We start from the raw sequence: 16,600 nt of genomic DNA, 5'->3' as shown, positions 1-16,600 counted from the left end.
GGTTGAAAATAAAGTTGTCTGATATCTGATATAGATTTAAGCTTCAGACCCCCTGAACCCATTTGTGTCTGTCTTTCTTTTCTTCCTTTCTCTCTCTCTTTCTCATCATTCCTTAATATCCTTCGAGCTCCGTTTCAATAGGAAGCAACAAACATATATATATATAAAAGCTTTAAGTTCCCAAGCACAGCACCACAATTAGTTGTAGAACATATTTCAGACTTTGACATGGGTTACAATTTCACAATTTTAGGTTTTTACTTCTAGCTGCTCTAAAATACTGGAGACTAAAAGAGATATCAATTTAATGATTCAGCATTCATATTCATTTGTTAAGTCCTATCTTATATGCATAAGTTCACCATCACCTTTGATCTTTCCATTACCTCTCACTGGGGTTGTTTAGGCTATGGCAATTCTAAATTTCTGATATTGGAAGGGTCTATCACTAATATGGGGTAGGGAGATGGAACTATCTAATGTTCTGTAGAGGTTAGCCTAGGTTTCAGGACTTATCTGGACCAGGGACTCATCTGGAGGTTGTAGGTTTCTGGAAAGTTACTCTAGTGTCTGGAACCCTTGTGGAATCTTATAAATTGTCCTAGGTGTTCTTTAGGATTGGCTGGAATGGTCTTGGCTGGGGGTTGGCAGGTTATGATAGGCAGCAAGGTCTAACTGAAGTTTGCATAAGAGGAACCTCCAAAGTAGCCTCTTGACTCTATTTGAACTCTCTCTGCCACTAATACTTTATTAATTACACTTCTTTTCCCCCATTTGGTCAGGATGTAATTGTTGAGTCCATGGTGCCAGGTCTGGATTCATCCCTGGAGTCATCTCCCATGTCACCAGGGAGACTTTCATCCCTGGATATTATGTTCCACGTAAGGGGGAGGGCAGTGATTTCACTTGCAGAGTTGGGCTTAAAGAGACTGAGGCCACATCTGAGCAACAACAGAGGTCCTCCAGAAGTAACTCTTAGGCATATATATAGGTAGTCTAAGCTTCTCCACTACCTAGATAAACTCCACAAGAGTAAGCCTCATGATCAAGGCCATGGCCTATTGATTTGGGTGTCCCTAAAGTTTGACACAGTATCAGGTCTACCCTATATTTTCTATCATTTTCTCTGTGCTGGATTCTGGGTCATATCTTCTTAATTCCTAATCTAGAATAGTTTATTTTTATTTCTAGAAATTCTATGTGGTTCTTTTTCAAACATTCTAGATCACTTTCTATAGCTTCCTGCAGATGCTTTTATGCTTTCATTTATGTCTTTAAATATAAAAAGCATACATTTTTAGTACTTTTTTAGAGAACGTTTCTGATAATTCCAATATCTGAAGTCTCTGAGGTTTTATTTCTACTAGTTTTCACTCATGGTGCCCTGTTTCCTAGAGTGCTTGGTCATTTTTGCATACTGATCCTTAAAAAAAAAAATCTAAGGATTTTTTTCTATCTTAGAGTGAAACAGCTTCCTCAAGAGAGGAAGAGAAGCAATTTGCTCCTAGAGGATGCCTGAGGGCATTACCAATCCAGAAACACCTTAAACTAAATTTATGCTTGACTTCCATGAAGCACTCAAACAGTGTGAACCTGGGCTACAAATCCTCACAAAGACCAAAGGATGGTCACATTTCCAGGTACAGGTTTCTTACTCCTTTCTTATTTCTCTCCCTTCCCCTTGCATTAGCAAAAACAAAACAAGGTAGGTCAGGGAACAGAGCTGGGCAAGTATGGCTTCTAGTTTACCTTATCCTGAGAGTGCAGCCCTTTGGCACCCCCATTTAATGTAGGGAGAGTCTCGTTCAAGCTCCCCACCTTGAGTGGGCTATAAATTTTAACCACTGTTCTTCTCATCCCATAAGGCCTGCAAATTCAAAGCCCAATTTGTCCAGATCCACAAATGTCTTCAAGACAAAAGCAGATTCCATCCCATGATACTCAAATTACCTTTCTGAATTACCTTTCTGGGTTCCTACTTTCTGTTAGATTTTGACCTAGTAGGTTTTTGTTATTTTGTCAACTCTTTGATGTGTTTTTTAAAACCTAACAATTTAACTTATTTTCTACGGGGGTGGAGTGGTTCAAATAAACTAGTCTCACATTATCAGTAACAAGACCTTGCCATTTTTCTTGCATAATAGTTTTACTTGATACCAATTCTATATTGAAATTTATATACTCTCAGTCCTGTGAGGAATTATTCCATCTCTATTGGCTTCTATTAATACCTGTCAGATATCTGTTGTCAGCCTAACTGATGTGTAAGTAATCTATCTTTTACCTTTGGTTTAAGGTCTTTTTATCTTTAGTGCTATGCAATTTCAATGTATGGATGTGGGTTTCTTTTTATTTATATCACTTGGTGCCGATGGTGTCCTAAATCTACAGATTTGTGTCTTTTATCAGTTTCTGAAAAGTTCAAAGCTATTAATATTATGAAAAATGCTTCTTCTATTTTCCTATTTTTTCCTTCTGGGATTCCAACTACACATTCACCACATCTTTTTAATCTATCTTCTGTTTTCTCTCAATCTCATTTTTCATTTCCTGTCTTGCAATGCTGCACTCAAGATAATTCTCAGGCTGGAGAGTTTCTTCATCACCGGTGCTGAGGCCACCGTCTTAGAGGGGAGAGTAGGCCGAGAATGAATGGGAGGCAGGAAGGCTTCCCTGCTGCTCTCTGGAGTTTGCTGAGGCCCTGGACTGAGGACACTGAATGTGGGGAGGAGGGACAAGGTGCTGCCATCGGACATTACGCAGCCCGGCTCCCTCAGGTTTATTTTTTGTTTCATTTGCTTTTGTTTTTTTTTTTAATCATTTAAAGCTTTTGTTTCCTTTAGTCAGAAGACAACAAATGACCTATCATATGAGCTGTGATTCTGAAAACAACAATTGTCAGAGAAAAAAACTATTTAAATTATAGCATGAAGGAGAGCATCCATTTAAATTCATATGGAGAAAAGTTTTCTTAAATTGGAATTATTCATTGCAGACTAAGCATTTTTTTATTAAGCTTTTTATTCAAGTGTAACATACATTCAGAAAAGTGGGAAAGTTAATTGTACTTGTATAACCAGCACTCAGACCACACACTAAGCATTTGTTGAGATTAGTCTTCAAATATAATTCCAAATAAGAAGATAATGAAAATAATTTAAGCATTTTTTGGTCCACAAATGAAAAATAAGTTTCATTAACATTTCAGGTCTTTTCAAAATTCACAGTTCTATGATTAAGAAATAAAACATTCTAGGGCGGGCCGCGGTGGCTCAGCGGGCAAAGTGCTTGCCTGCTATGCCGGAGGACCTCGGTTCGATTCCCGGCCCCAGCCCATGTAACGAAAACGGAGAAACAAAATACAATAAAACAAGAAAATGTTTAAAAGATGTTTCCCTTTCTTCCTCTCTTCCTTCCTTCTATCCTTCCTTCCTTCTCTCTGTCTTTCCTTTAAAAAAAAAAAAAAAAAAAAAAGAAATAAAACATTCTAAGCATACTGCCAATATATTTTTAAGTCTGGATGTAAGAAAACAAAAACAAGTGGCATTTTCCTTCCTTAGTAGAACACGTGATTTTATCATTAAGAATAATTATAAAAACATTTAAATAGAGAAAAATCTTTAGTTTCATATACACTTAAGGCATTTATGAATATTTCTCCAAGTATATAACTGACTTTTTTTTAGCTTAAGTGACAGTAAATATTTTATGCAAAAGCAATTTAAAGTGATGCTAAAAAAAAAAAAAAATTTTTTTCCCCAAGGCAGTTTCATCAATGTGAGGAATAAATCCTAATATACAATGGGAATAAATTTTAGTGTTCCTATAATTCCTTTACTGATTTGAAGAGTTGGACATAGACATGCTTTGATATTAAATATTTCTCAGGTCTAAATCTAGGGACTCTCCATTGTGGTAAACACATTTAAACACCAATACAGCCGTGGTTTGTATTAGGGATTTCAATGAAGACCCAGCAGGCTTATTTTTCATTTGAGCTGCATCAATGGAACACATAACAGGGGCCTGGAAGACGGTCAGCAGTGGTTTGGATTCAAAGGTATGGTGTCTAATGGTTCCAGCTGCACCTCCTCTACAACAGTCCAGCAGGGGCTATCAGCACGGGGAGTCAGATGATGGCAAATTCAGTTTCTTCTAAGACAAGCAAAACTATGAGAGCTTTCTTGCCAAGAAAGCAAAGAGCAGGGGTCAATGTGTGAAAAGGAATAAGCTTGCATGACTGCTTTATTCCAGGACTCAAGGTCAGGAGCCTGTAGCTAGAACGCCGTGTAGCGTTCATTCCCCCAGAAGCTTAGACTGGAATACTGAGGCTGCCTCTCTGATTGCAGAAGAACCTCAAATTGATTTTCTGGATCATATTCCCCCTGCAATACACACCTTTTCCTGGAAGACATTCCTGAAACATACCCTCTGTAACATATGTCAGCAGTTCCTGCTAAATGGGTTTTGGTGTCAGATGTGTGGCTACAAATTTCATGAGCAGAAAAAACATTTTGTAGAATGAAAGCGATTCAGAGAGAGCAGAGCAGAATGACATAGCCATGAGAAGCACAGTCCACCAGCCAGCAACCTTTGGAGACGAAGAAAGAAAATGCCTCCCAGGAAGCTTCATGAAACAGGAGGCCAGGAGAAGAAGCTAGCAGATGATGCCGTGTTTGCCATGTGCCCTTCCAAATGAGAGCGGAATCCTGACCGTGTTCACCATGTGCCTTTCCAGATGAGAGAGAAACTCTGACTGTGTTTGCCATGTGCCTTCTCACTTGAGAGGGAAACCCTGAACTTCATCGGCCTTCTTGAACCAGGGTATCTTTCCTTGGATGCCTTAGATTGGACATTTCTATACACTTGTTTTAATTGGGACATTTTCTCGGACTTAGAACTGTAAACTAGCAACTTATTTAATTCCCCTTTTTTAAAAGCCATTCTGTTTCTGGTATATTGCATTCCAGCAGCTAGCAAACTAGAACGGGACTACATCAAAATTAAAACCTTTTCAGCAACAGAGGGACTTTATCAAGAAAGTAAAAAGACAACCTACAGAAAGGAAGAAAATAATTTGGAAACCATATATCAGATCTGTCTGATAAAAGTTTAATATCCAGAATATATAAAGAAATCTTATGATTAAAAAACAAAGACAAATAACCCAATCAGAAACTGGTCAAAACCAGAGAGATTTGAACAGTGAATAAAAAAGTATTTGCAAAGTCCCCTTCAGGGAACAGTGAGAAAGGGGGAAAATTCAACTTCCCCGAGTTGAATTCTTGATATTCTCACAAGCAGTGTGGACAACCAAAGCTATCCCCAGTCTTGGGGTTTGTTCATATGAAACTTAATCCCACAAAGGATAGGTCAAGCCTACTTAAAATTAGGCCTGAGAGTCACCCCCAAGAGAACCTCCTTTGTTGCTCAGATGTGGCCTGCCTCTCCAGCCAACACAACGAGCAAACTCACCACCCTCCCCGTGTCTATGTGGGACATGACTCCCAGGGGTGTGGACCTTCCTGGCAACGTGGGACAGAAATCCTGGAATGAGCTGAGACTCAGCATCAGGGGATTGAGAAAACCTTCTCGACCAAAAGGGGGGAAGAGTGAAATGAGACAAAATAAAGTGTCAATGGCTGAGAGATTCCAAACAGAGTTGAGAGGTTATCCTGGAGATTATTCTTATGCATTAAAAAGATATCACCTTGTTATTCAAGATGTCATGGAGAGGCTGGAGGGAACTGCCTGAAAATGTAGAGCTGTGTTCCAGTAGCCATATTTCTTGATGATGACTGAATAATGATATAGCTTTCATAATGTGACTGTGTGATTGTGAAAACCTTGTGTCTGATGCTCCTTTTATCTACCTTGTCAACAGACGAGTAGAACATATGGAATAAAGATAAATAATGGGGGAACAAATGTTAAAATAAATTCAGTTTGAAATGCTAGTGATCAATGAAAGCTAGGGGTAAGGGGTATGGTATGTACAATCTTTTTTTTTTCTGTTTTCATTTTATTTCTTTTTCTGTTGTCTTTTTATTTCTTTTTCTGAATTGATGCAAATGTTCTAAGAAATGATGAATATGCAACTATGTGATGATATTGTGAGTTATTGATTATATATGTAGAGCGGAATGATCATATGTTAATGTTTTTGTTTGTTGTTAATTTTTAATTAATTAATTAATTAATTTTTAAAAAAAGATATCACCTTGTTAGTCAAGATGTAGTGGTGAGGCTGGAGGGAACTGCCTGAAAATGTGGAGCTGTGTTCCAGTAGCCATGTTTCTTGAAGATGATTGTATAATGATACAGCTTTCACAATGTGACTGTGTGATTGTGAAAACCCTGTGTCTGATGCTCCTTTTATCTACCTTATCAACAGATGAGTAAAACATTTGGAATAAAGATGAATAATAGGGGGAACAAATGTTAAAATAAATTTAGATTGAAATGCTGGTGATTGGTGAGGGGGAGGAAGAGGGGGTATGGTATGTATGATTTTTTTTCTGTTTTCTTTTTATTTCTCTTTCTGAATAGATGAAAAAAGAAAAAAAAAAATTTCATGAGCACTATAGCACCAAAGTATCTACTATGTGTGTGGACTGGAATAATATCAGACAGCTCTTACTGTTTTCAAATTCTACTATCGGTGATAGCAGGGTCCCAGACTATCTTCTTTGCAATATGTCGGATTGAGAGTCTGTTTCCCAAAAGCTTGTTAGTTCCCAGCACAGATACCCCACACCATACACCTTCACCTTTAACACCTCCAGCCCCTCCTCTGAGGGTTTAGAAGTCAATGCCCATACCTAATGACCATATGGTCAGCACTACTCTACCTGTGGGCAACAGGAAGTGCACTTAGAAGCCATAGCAAATCAGCATCACCTTCAGCCCTGTCCAGCAGCCCCAACAATCTGAGTCCAACAGGATGGTCACAGTCAAAAAAACCCCTGTGCCAGCACAGAGAGTACAGGCACCAGCATCCAGGACCCAGGAGAAAAACGAAATCAGACCTCGTGGACAGAGATTCAAGCTATTATTGGGAAACAGAAGCCAGTCAAGCGATGCTCTTTACCCAGCTTGGATCAGGCTCATCTGGGACTGTTTATAGGGACAAGTGGCACAGAGATGTCACAGTAAAGATCTTAATCATCATCAACCCAACACCAGAGCAGTTCCAGACCTTCAGAGTGAAGTGGCTGTCCTGTGTAAAACACAACATATGACCATCTTGCTTTTCATGGTGTTCTAGTTTGCTAGCTGCCAGAATGCAACACACCAGAGATGGATTGGCTTTTAATAAAAGGGGATTTATTTTGTTGGTTCTTCAGAGGAAAGGCAGCTAACTTTCCACTGAGGTTCTTTCTTACGTGGAAGGCACAGGATGGTCTCTGCTGGTCTTCTCTCCAGGCCCCTGGGTTCCAACAACTTTCCCCGGGGTTACTTTCTTCTGCATCTCCAAAGGCCTGGGCTGAGCTGCTAGTGCTGAGATGAGGAATGCCGAGCTGCTTAGGCTGTGCTACGTTGAGCTCTCTCATTTAAGCACCAGCCAATTAAGTCAAACGTCACTCATTGCAGCAGACACGCCTCCTAGCTGACTGCAGATGTAACTGGCAACAGATGAGGTTCATGTACGTTGGCTTATGTCCACAGCAACAAGACTAGGTATGCTCACCTGGCCAAGTTGACAACTGAATCTAACTAACACACATGGGGTACATGGCAAAGGACAACCACGCAAGCACAACCCAGTGGTAAGTACAGTGCAACCTCTACAAACACCTGCATAGCCAGGAGACCAAGTTGCAGTTGTTTCAGTTCACTGACACTGCCTGGCAGACAACTCAGGCAATTGACTACTTGCACACAAAGAATGTCATCCACAGAGACATGAAACAATATTTCTCACAAAGGTCTGACAGTGAAAATTGGAGATTTGGGTTTGAAGTGGTTCTCAGCAGGTTGAACAACCTACCTGCTCTGCTCTGTGGATGGCCCCAGAAGTGATACAAATGCAGGACAATAACCTATTCAGCTTCCTTTCTGGTGTGTACTCCTGTGGCATCGTGTACTATGATCTATGACAGGGGAGCTTCCTTATTCCCATATCCACAACCAGGATTGGATCATCTTCAGGGTGGGACAAGGACATGCCTCCCCAAATCTTAGTATACCATATAAGAACTGCCCCAAAGGAATGAAGAGGTTTGTAACTAAATGTGTGAAGAGAGTTAAGGAAGAAAGACCTCTTTTACCCCAGATTCTGCCTTCCATCAAGCTGCTCCAACACTGTCTACTGAAAATCTACCAGAGAGCTCCTGAGCTATCCCTGCATTGGGAATCCCATATCAAAGACATCAATGCCCACAGGCTGACCACATCCCCTAGAATTCCCAGCTTCTAGTTGGACTTTGCACTTGTACTCAGGCCACCAGGGGGGAAATAGAGGTGGCAGGCACCAGTTTTTGCTCCCTTCCTATGGGGCAGAGAGCTCATTTTTAGAGAAGCTGCTCCTAAAAACCTCCTAGGCAATACACTGGGCATTCATTTCATTTGGACTTCTTTTCTGTCCTTTTTGGCCCTGGGAGACAAAAGCTGTTCACAATGTTGGTTTATTCTGCTCCTTCCTGTCTCACCTCATGCTCATGAGCCAAACCTCCTCCAGATGCATAAGTGGATACAGATGGCAATACAGCATCTGAGGCCCTAGCTATTGGCTAAAGGAGTTTTTTTAAGGCAAAAAAAAGAAACAAAGGAAAAAGGGGGGCACTCAGAAGGGGAAGTAAAGATAGCAGGCAATCCACCCCTGATGTGGTGAGGACACAGATTTTGGAAATAAGCTCCTATGAGTAACGTTCACAGGACATATCTTCAAAGATATGGTAGGGTGCCAAACATGTAGTTTTGTATGTAATGCACACACAGCCCAGGGCTGTCGAGACCCACGCTGCCTGAAGGAGCCTGCTTTGGTTCTAGGCAACTTAACTCCTTGGCTTAACTTTTTCCTTCTATTACACAGCCCATGAGGTCACTAATGCATAGGGAGGGTTTTCCGGTCTCTGCTCCTTCTCTCTCTGCCCTCCTCTCAGGGGACAGTCTTCTATCATGCTGAACTCAGTCTTCCAGGAGCTGCCCTGTGGCATGGGGCTACAGAGCAGAACAAGCCTTGCCTTTACAGTCACATCACATATATGCAAGGAAGCCAAGAATATAGGTTTTCTGGGTGATTTTGTTTTGTTTTGTTTTGCTTAAATAATTTTTTAATTAAAAAAAAAATACCAAAAAAACACAAATGCAAACATTCTTAACTTTTGATCATTCTCTTCTACATATATAATCAGTAATTCACAATATCATCACATAGTTGCATATTCAGGTGATTTAGATTTTAATTTTGTATTTATTGCACTTCACAAAGTACAGCTATTAACCTAGGGTTCCTCAATTATGTTATTTTAATAAAATATATTAAAATTAATTTTTTTTAAAAAGAAAAAGATAATTGCTTCAGAAATATGTTCCATGTTCCAATTCATTAGCTCTCTCTTCAACTGAGTTTAATCTGTTTAATCCAGACATTAAATTTTAAATTTCAACATTTTTGTTCCTTTCTGAGAATTCTATTTTGATACTTTGTTGTTTGCTAATTTTTATTCTATATTGTATCTCCTTAAACATTTCATATATAATTATTATATGAGTTATATATGACATGGTCATTCAATATCTGTGGGCCTTGGATTATCTAATTCTGTTATTGTTTCTGCTAATTCTTTCTCATATAATGATTTGTTTCCTTATATATATGGTGCAATACTGACTGTAAGCTCAAATTTGCTTAAATTTAATCTACAGAAATTCTGAGTCCTGCAGTGAGCATGCTTTCATTTTCTTTAGCACTTGAATTGACTTGGTGCCCTGGCTTTACAAAACTATCCTAGATGCACAATTTTCCTGTTCAGTGGGCCCAAGGCAGAGTCTCATCAGCTCTGTGTGGTATCAGTCTTTACCTTAGGGCACTAGAAGCTTTCACATTGAACTAAAGCTCATTGTTCTCTCTTTTTTCCTTTTTTGGCCTTTAAAGAGTTATTTTACTTTTTAATGCACTGAAGAGCTCATAAGAAACTATGTTTATTGCATTATATTCAGCATCTTATTGGATTGTAATGGGAAGCCCTTTTAGGAACATATAACTTTTAGAAACAAAAGTCTTTCCCTGGCTTTTTCACCTAGTTATCTACTTGGAGTGTGTGCTCTGGATAACAACCATGAAAGAGCATATGCCCATCTCACTTTTAGGGAACTGTTCCTTAGAAGTAAGATAGTGCATGTAGTAGTTAGGTTCAGGTGTCAACTTGGTTAGATGATGATGCCCAGTTGTGTTGCTGTGGACTGAAATCATCAGCATGTGAAACTCACCTATGGCTGATTACATCTATGTCAGCTAAGGGGAGTGCCTTCCGCAATGAATAAGGCTCAAAAGGAGAAGTCAGAAGAGAGAGAAGCAGCTCAGCACACCTCAGCTCAGTGCTCAGAGCTAGCTCAGACTCAGACTTTTTGGAGAAAGTCATTTGAACCTAAAAGCCAGGAAAGAGGGCTACCAGATGTTGCTGTGTACCTTCCCATGTGACAAAGACACCCAGATGAAACCCAGCTGCCTATCCTGCAAAGAACCGTAAATGTGTAACTAAATAAATCATTTTCATAAAATCTGGTCCATTTTTGGTGCACTGCATTCCAGTAGCATTAGCAAACTAGAGTAGGGCATATATCCCACAACATAGGTACAACTGTCCTCATTTTATTTTGATGACGTTTTGGCTTGGAGAGGCAAAGAAATTTTGGGCACAGACACATATATATAGCATCTTAGACCAGACACAGAAGAGTCAAAAGCAACCAAAACAAAATTGACCATATGTACAACTCAGAAACTAAGTTTTGCTATCATCCAGGTTTGAACTTCCACCATGCACTGCCTTTGCATAAATTACATAATAAAGCAGAAGCAAATTGAAAAGGAAAATTATCTTACCTTCAGTAGAAACTCTTGTTTAAATCTTGTAGTTAGGTAAAACATAAAAAAAACAGGGATTTTTCTAGGAGTAGATATAAATTTTAAGAAATTTTTTTTCATTCAGTGGAAGATTTCTGTATAATCTCTTAGCCTGAAAAATAAGTGGAAAAACCTTATTTTAATTTCTGCCTTTATAAACAACTTACCAAAAGGGTAGCCTAAAGAAAAGGAAAACATCAAAAAATCAAGAATGTTTAATCATGGTACAGAAATCAGTATTCTTACTTATGATTCAATTTATCAGAAAAGTTCATGATTAATAAACTAAAAACTCCCTTGTCTTTGCTGTTTTAGAAATATTAGTACTGATTATAATCACCCATTCCATGTATGGTTAACCAGTTCAGTGATTGGAATGTTACCCTACAGAATTCACAAATATGAGGAGGATTTCTATGAAGATGCCTGCAGTTCACAACTAAATTGCCACCATCTAGAGAAGCATACCCTCAGTCACAAGAAGGACTAAACAGCCCACTGATAATTCATCACAATTTCTACAAAAAAAAGTATCCCAATAAAGAATGTTATGCTCTGTATTTTAAAACTTCAACTTCTGTGTGAGCTCAAAGGAAGGGATGTTCATTTGATGCAAAATTTATATTTTGGGTAGTGCATTATCTAATTTAACTTGTATGGTCAGTTTAGTTAAACACCATAAGTAGTTAAAATCTTGAATAGGGAGCGAGACCTTGTTGGCTTGTATAGGTTAGTGTGATGCCCCAACACATCCCAAAGCAGTTTGGGCAGAGAATAAAATAGTATTTTCAAAATCCCTTGGGGGACTGGGGAGAAAGGAAGAAATATTAGACTTCCCCATCTGAGGAATTCCTGATATTCTCAAAAGCAGTGGAGTCAACCAATTCAATAGGCTAAATCCTCGATCTAGGGGCTCACCCCTATGAAACTTATTCCTGCAAAGGAGAAGCTAAGACTACTTAAAAGGAGGTCTAAGAGTCACCCCAGAGAACTTCTTTTGTTGCTCAGATATGGCGTCTCTCTCTCTCTAAGCCAACTCTGCAGGTGAACTCATCGCTCTTCCCCCTGACATGGGATATGACTCCTAGGGATGTAAATCTCCCTGGCAACGTGGGACAGGACTACCAGGGATGAACCGGGATCTGGCATAATGGGACTGAGAAAGCCTTCTTGACCAAACATGGGAAAAGAGAAACAAGTCAAAATAAAGTTTCAGTAGATGACAGATTTCAAACAGAGTTGTGAGTTTATCCCAGAGGTTATTCTTATGCATTATATAGATACCTCTTTTCAGTTTATGGTGTATTGGACTGGCTAGAGGGAAGTACCTGAAACTGCTGCCCAGTGTTTCAGTAGCCTTGATTCTTGAAGACAATTGTATAACTATTTAGCTTTTACAATGTGACTGTGTGATTGTGAAAACCTTGTGCCTGATGCTTCCTTTATCCAGGGTATGGACAGATGAGTAAAAAAAAAAAGACAAAAAAAAAATAATGTATCTAAAGAGTTTTAAAAAATTGAATACATTACAATACTAGTGGTCAATGAGAGGGAAGGATGAGGGGTATGGGATGTATGAATTTTTTATTTTTATTAATTTTTCTGAACCAATGCAAATGTTCTAAAAATGATCATCATGATGAATAAAAAACTATGTGATGATATTGTAAGCCAATGATTACATACTCTGGATGGACTGTATGGTGAATGAAGATATCTCAATAAAAATATTTTTTTTAAAGCACCCCAGATTTCCAGGAAGATGGCAGAGCAGGGTGGCTCTCGCCCGTTCCATGGGAAAAGATAGGGACAGGGAAAGAATCAGGACTTGAGTCCCAGAGGAGGAGTGATTAAGGAGGGTCTTCAGGTTGTTTGGGGAAGGAGAGATGTGGGGGGATCCAACAGGGAGAGTGGGGTGAGTCGGTTCGGCAGAGGTCCCACCAAGAGTGGGCGGGGACATGCCGGGAGGTATGGATTGGAGGAAGCTGACCCCTCTCCGCTGTAGCCTGCCCCAGCCGCTAGCTGGCGAAACCTTCCTGAGCAGATCCACAGCCAGCAGCACCCATGGGGACCCTGGAGACAGGCCCGTCAGTCTGCCTTGAAGAGCCACACCCCCGGGCATTGGGAAGGATCACCCGGCCTGATGCTGGCTATAGATATCCCATCGGGCACTGTGTGACAAGTCAGCTGCTTCCCCCACGCTGGACGCTGACTGGCTCCCCTGTCCCTCTACGGCTTGGAGGGGCCCCGACACCGTGCATGCCATCTCTCCAGCTGGTTGGTGCAGGCACCACCTGAGGAAGGAGGCGCCTCAGGAGCTCCACCTGCTGGAGAGACTGGTAAGTGCAGGCAGGCAGACTGTCTATCTCCCTAGGGTTTTTTTTTCCCCCTTTTTTCTTAACATATTTTTTCTATATATATATATATATTCCTTATTAGTAGTATTAGTTATTTATTTGTTATCTTTATTTTTATATATATTACATATATATTTCTTATTGATTTTTTAAATTTATTTTTAATTTTTTATTATTCTATTTTCTCTATTTACTTTTTTTTAGGTTCATGGCTTGGGAAATGAACTATTTATTTACTTATTCTTTGAATTTTTTTTCCCTTTTTAGGGCACTAGTCTGAGTTCATCACAATTTTTCTTGGGGTATCTTCTTCTGACTTTGGGGCCTACTACTATGAGGTGTGCTTTTTTGTTGTTTTTTCCTCATATATTTATTATAGTATTATTATTTATTTAAAAAAAATTTTTGGTGCAAATGTTCTAAGAAATGATCATGGTGATAAATATGCAACTATGTGATGATATTGTGAATTACTGATTATATATGTAGAATGAAAAAAAAAATTTGGGGGGGTGCACAGGCCAGGAATCCTGCGTAAGTCTCCTGCATGGCAGACAGACATTCTACCACTAAAGTACCCGTGCACCACTGCCTAGCCTTTAACAGACCCTCAAATAAAACTATAGCCCCTACATGAGATCCAGGGTTTGGTTTGGCAGGAAATTAGTGACAAACCAAGTAAATACAAAACCTTAGACAAGTGAAGGAAACCAGCTTGCAAAATAACCTTATTAAGATATTCAAATGCCCCAAACACAACAGAAAATCACAAAACACGTGAAGATCCAAGCAGGAATGGCTCAGCCAAGCAACCAAACAAAAACATAGAATTCCATATTCTGAGGGGCCACAGAATATGGAATAACTACTCAAGGATATTTATAAAGAAATAAAGAATTGGGAAGAGCATAAAGAAGAATCTGAAAGATCAATTAGAAAAATGGCAGATCTCACAGAGATAAAAGATACAGTAGATAAAATTAGAAATATAACAGACACACGATAGCAGATTCAAAGACACAGAAGGAAGAATAAGTGAGCTAGAAGACAGAACAATTGAACTAGAGTGCACAAAAAACAAATGGCAAGAAATATGGATAAAACAGAACTAATCTTAGGGTAATAATAGACAAGAGGCACACATACATAAGAATCACTGGTGTCTCAGAATGAGAAGAGAAGAGTAAATGACTGGGAAAGTTAGTTGAAAATAAAACTGGGAAGACTTCCCAACCCATATAAAAGACACAAACACGGAAATCAAAGACGGCCAATGAACTCCAAATAGAATAAAGCCAATAGGCTAATTGCAAGACACATACTAATCAAATTGTCAAATATTGCAGACAAACAGAAAGTCTTGAAAGCAGCACAAGAAAAATGATCTACTACATACAAGGGAAAACAATAAGACTGACTTCAGACTACTCAACAGGCACCATGGAAGCAAGAAGGCAGTGTTATGATATATTTAAGAGCCTGAATAAGAAAGGCTTCCAGGCAAGAATTCTTTACCCAGCCAAGCTGTCCTTCAAAATTGAGGGAGAAATTAAAATCCTCAAAGACAAAGACTAAGAACGAGTCAACAAGAAACCTGCCCTACAAGAAATACTAAAGGAAGTTCTGTCAGCTAGAAAAAAGGAGACAGGAGAGGGAAGTCTGTAGGAGGACACAGAATTGAAGAATATCAGTACAGGAATTTAAAGGATAAAAACAGAGAGAAGGAAAAGAATATACAGATCTGACAAATAAAAACTAAAAGATGCTGCATGTGAGGTATAGGTTTTTTGTTTTTGTTTTTGTTTTTTTTTTCTTTCTATTATTGTTTTAATTCTTATTCTGTTGTCTTTTTATTTCTTTTTCTAAATCGATGCAAATGTACTAAGAAATGATGAATATGCAACTATGTGATGTTATTAAGAATTACTGATTGTACATGTAGATTGGAATGACTTCTAATTGTTTTGTTAATTCTTTTTTTAATTAATAAAAAAATATATATTAAAAAAAAAAACTAAAAGATAAGATGACAGATTCAAGAAATGTCTTTACAGTAATAACTGAATGTTAATGAACTAAACTCACCAATTAAAAGATACAGATTGGGAGAATGGATCAAAAAATATAATTTATATGCTATTTACAAAGGATTCATCTTAGATACAAGGATATAATTAGACTGAAAGTAAAAAGATGAAGAAAGATGTTCTATGCAAGACATGATGAAAAGAAAGGAGAAGTAGCTAAATTAACATCAGAAAAATAGCCTTCAATTGTAAAGATGCCATAAGAGACAAAGAAAGATACTATCCATATTCATAAAAGGAATAACTCACCAGAGGAAATAACAATGATAAAGTTTATAATCCCAATCAAAGAGCTCCAAAATACAAGAGGCAAACATTAGCAAAACTGAAAGAAGCAATAGATGTTTCAACAATAATAGTAGGCGACTTCAATACACCACTCTCCTCTATAGCTAGAACAACCAGACAAAGGATCAATAAGGAAATAGAGAACTTAAATGATTTGATAAATGAATTAAACCTAAAAGACACGTATAGATCATTACACCCCAAAACACCAGGTTATACATGCTTCTCCAGTACACATGGAATGTTCTACATGATAGATCATATGCTGGAATACAAATTGAGTCTTTATAAAATTTAATAAGAGTGAAATTATCCAAAGCACATTCTCTGACCACCATGGCATGAAGCTGGAAATCCACAATCACCAAAGAACCAGAGCTTTCACAAATAAATGAAAATTAAACCACATACTCTTAAATAAACAGTGGGTCAAAGAATAAATTGCTAGAGATATCAGTAAATATCTGAAGACAAATGATAATACAATAAATCAGAATTTATGGGATGCAGCAAAGCAGTGTTGAGGGGGAAGTCTATTGCCTTAAATGTCTATATTAAAAAACAGGAACATGCAAAAATCACGGGTTAAGAACAAACAAAAATCGCAGATTTAACTGCTCACCTGGAGAATTTAGAGAAAGAACAAAATATGAATCCCAAAGCAAATTAGACAGAGGTAACAAAGATCAAAGCGGAAATAGACAAACTGGAGAAAAATAAAACAATAGAATCAACAGAACCAAAAGTTGGTTCTTTGAGAAAATCAGTCAAAGTAATGGACCCCCTAGCTAGACTGA

The 16,600-nt window shown here is 38.4% G+C and overlaps 1 protein-coding gene and 1 pseudogene across 12 annotated transcripts in view; one reads left to right on the top strand and one right to left on the bottom strand.

Annotated features, from left to right (window-relative positions):
- PPP6R2 (protein phosphatase 6 regulatory subunit 2) overlaps positions 1-16,600 on the bottom strand; it is a 215,024-nt gene that overhangs the window by 121,627 nt on the left and 76,797 nt on the right. For 11 of the 12 annotated variants that reach the window (XR_013179386.1, XM_077169280.1, XM_077169289.1 and 8 more), the window contains exon 2: positions 11,051-11,183. The exons of the other annotated variant lie outside the window; for it this stretch is intronic. The gene's annotated coding sequence lies outside the window, so the exon portion shown is untranslated. The remainder of the gene's footprint in view (positions 1-11,050; positions 11,184-16,600) is intronic. 12 annotated transcript variants of the gene reach the window in all.
- LOC143690433 (RAF proto-oncogene serine/threonine-protein kinase pseudogene) lies at positions 4,007-8,672 on the top strand (annotated as a pseudogene).

The sequence above is a fragment of the Tamandua tetradactyla genome, chromosome 7, assembly GCF_023851605.1.
Source record: "Tamandua tetradactyla isolate mTamTet1 chromosome 7, mTamTet1.pri, whole genome shotgun sequence".
NCBI classification, from domain to species: Eukaryota; Metazoa; Chordata; class Mammalia; order Pilosa; family Myrmecophagidae; genus Tamandua; species Tamandua tetradactyla.
Note: the sequence above shows the minus strand (reverse complement) of the source record. Positions and strands in the feature narration are given on the sequence as shown.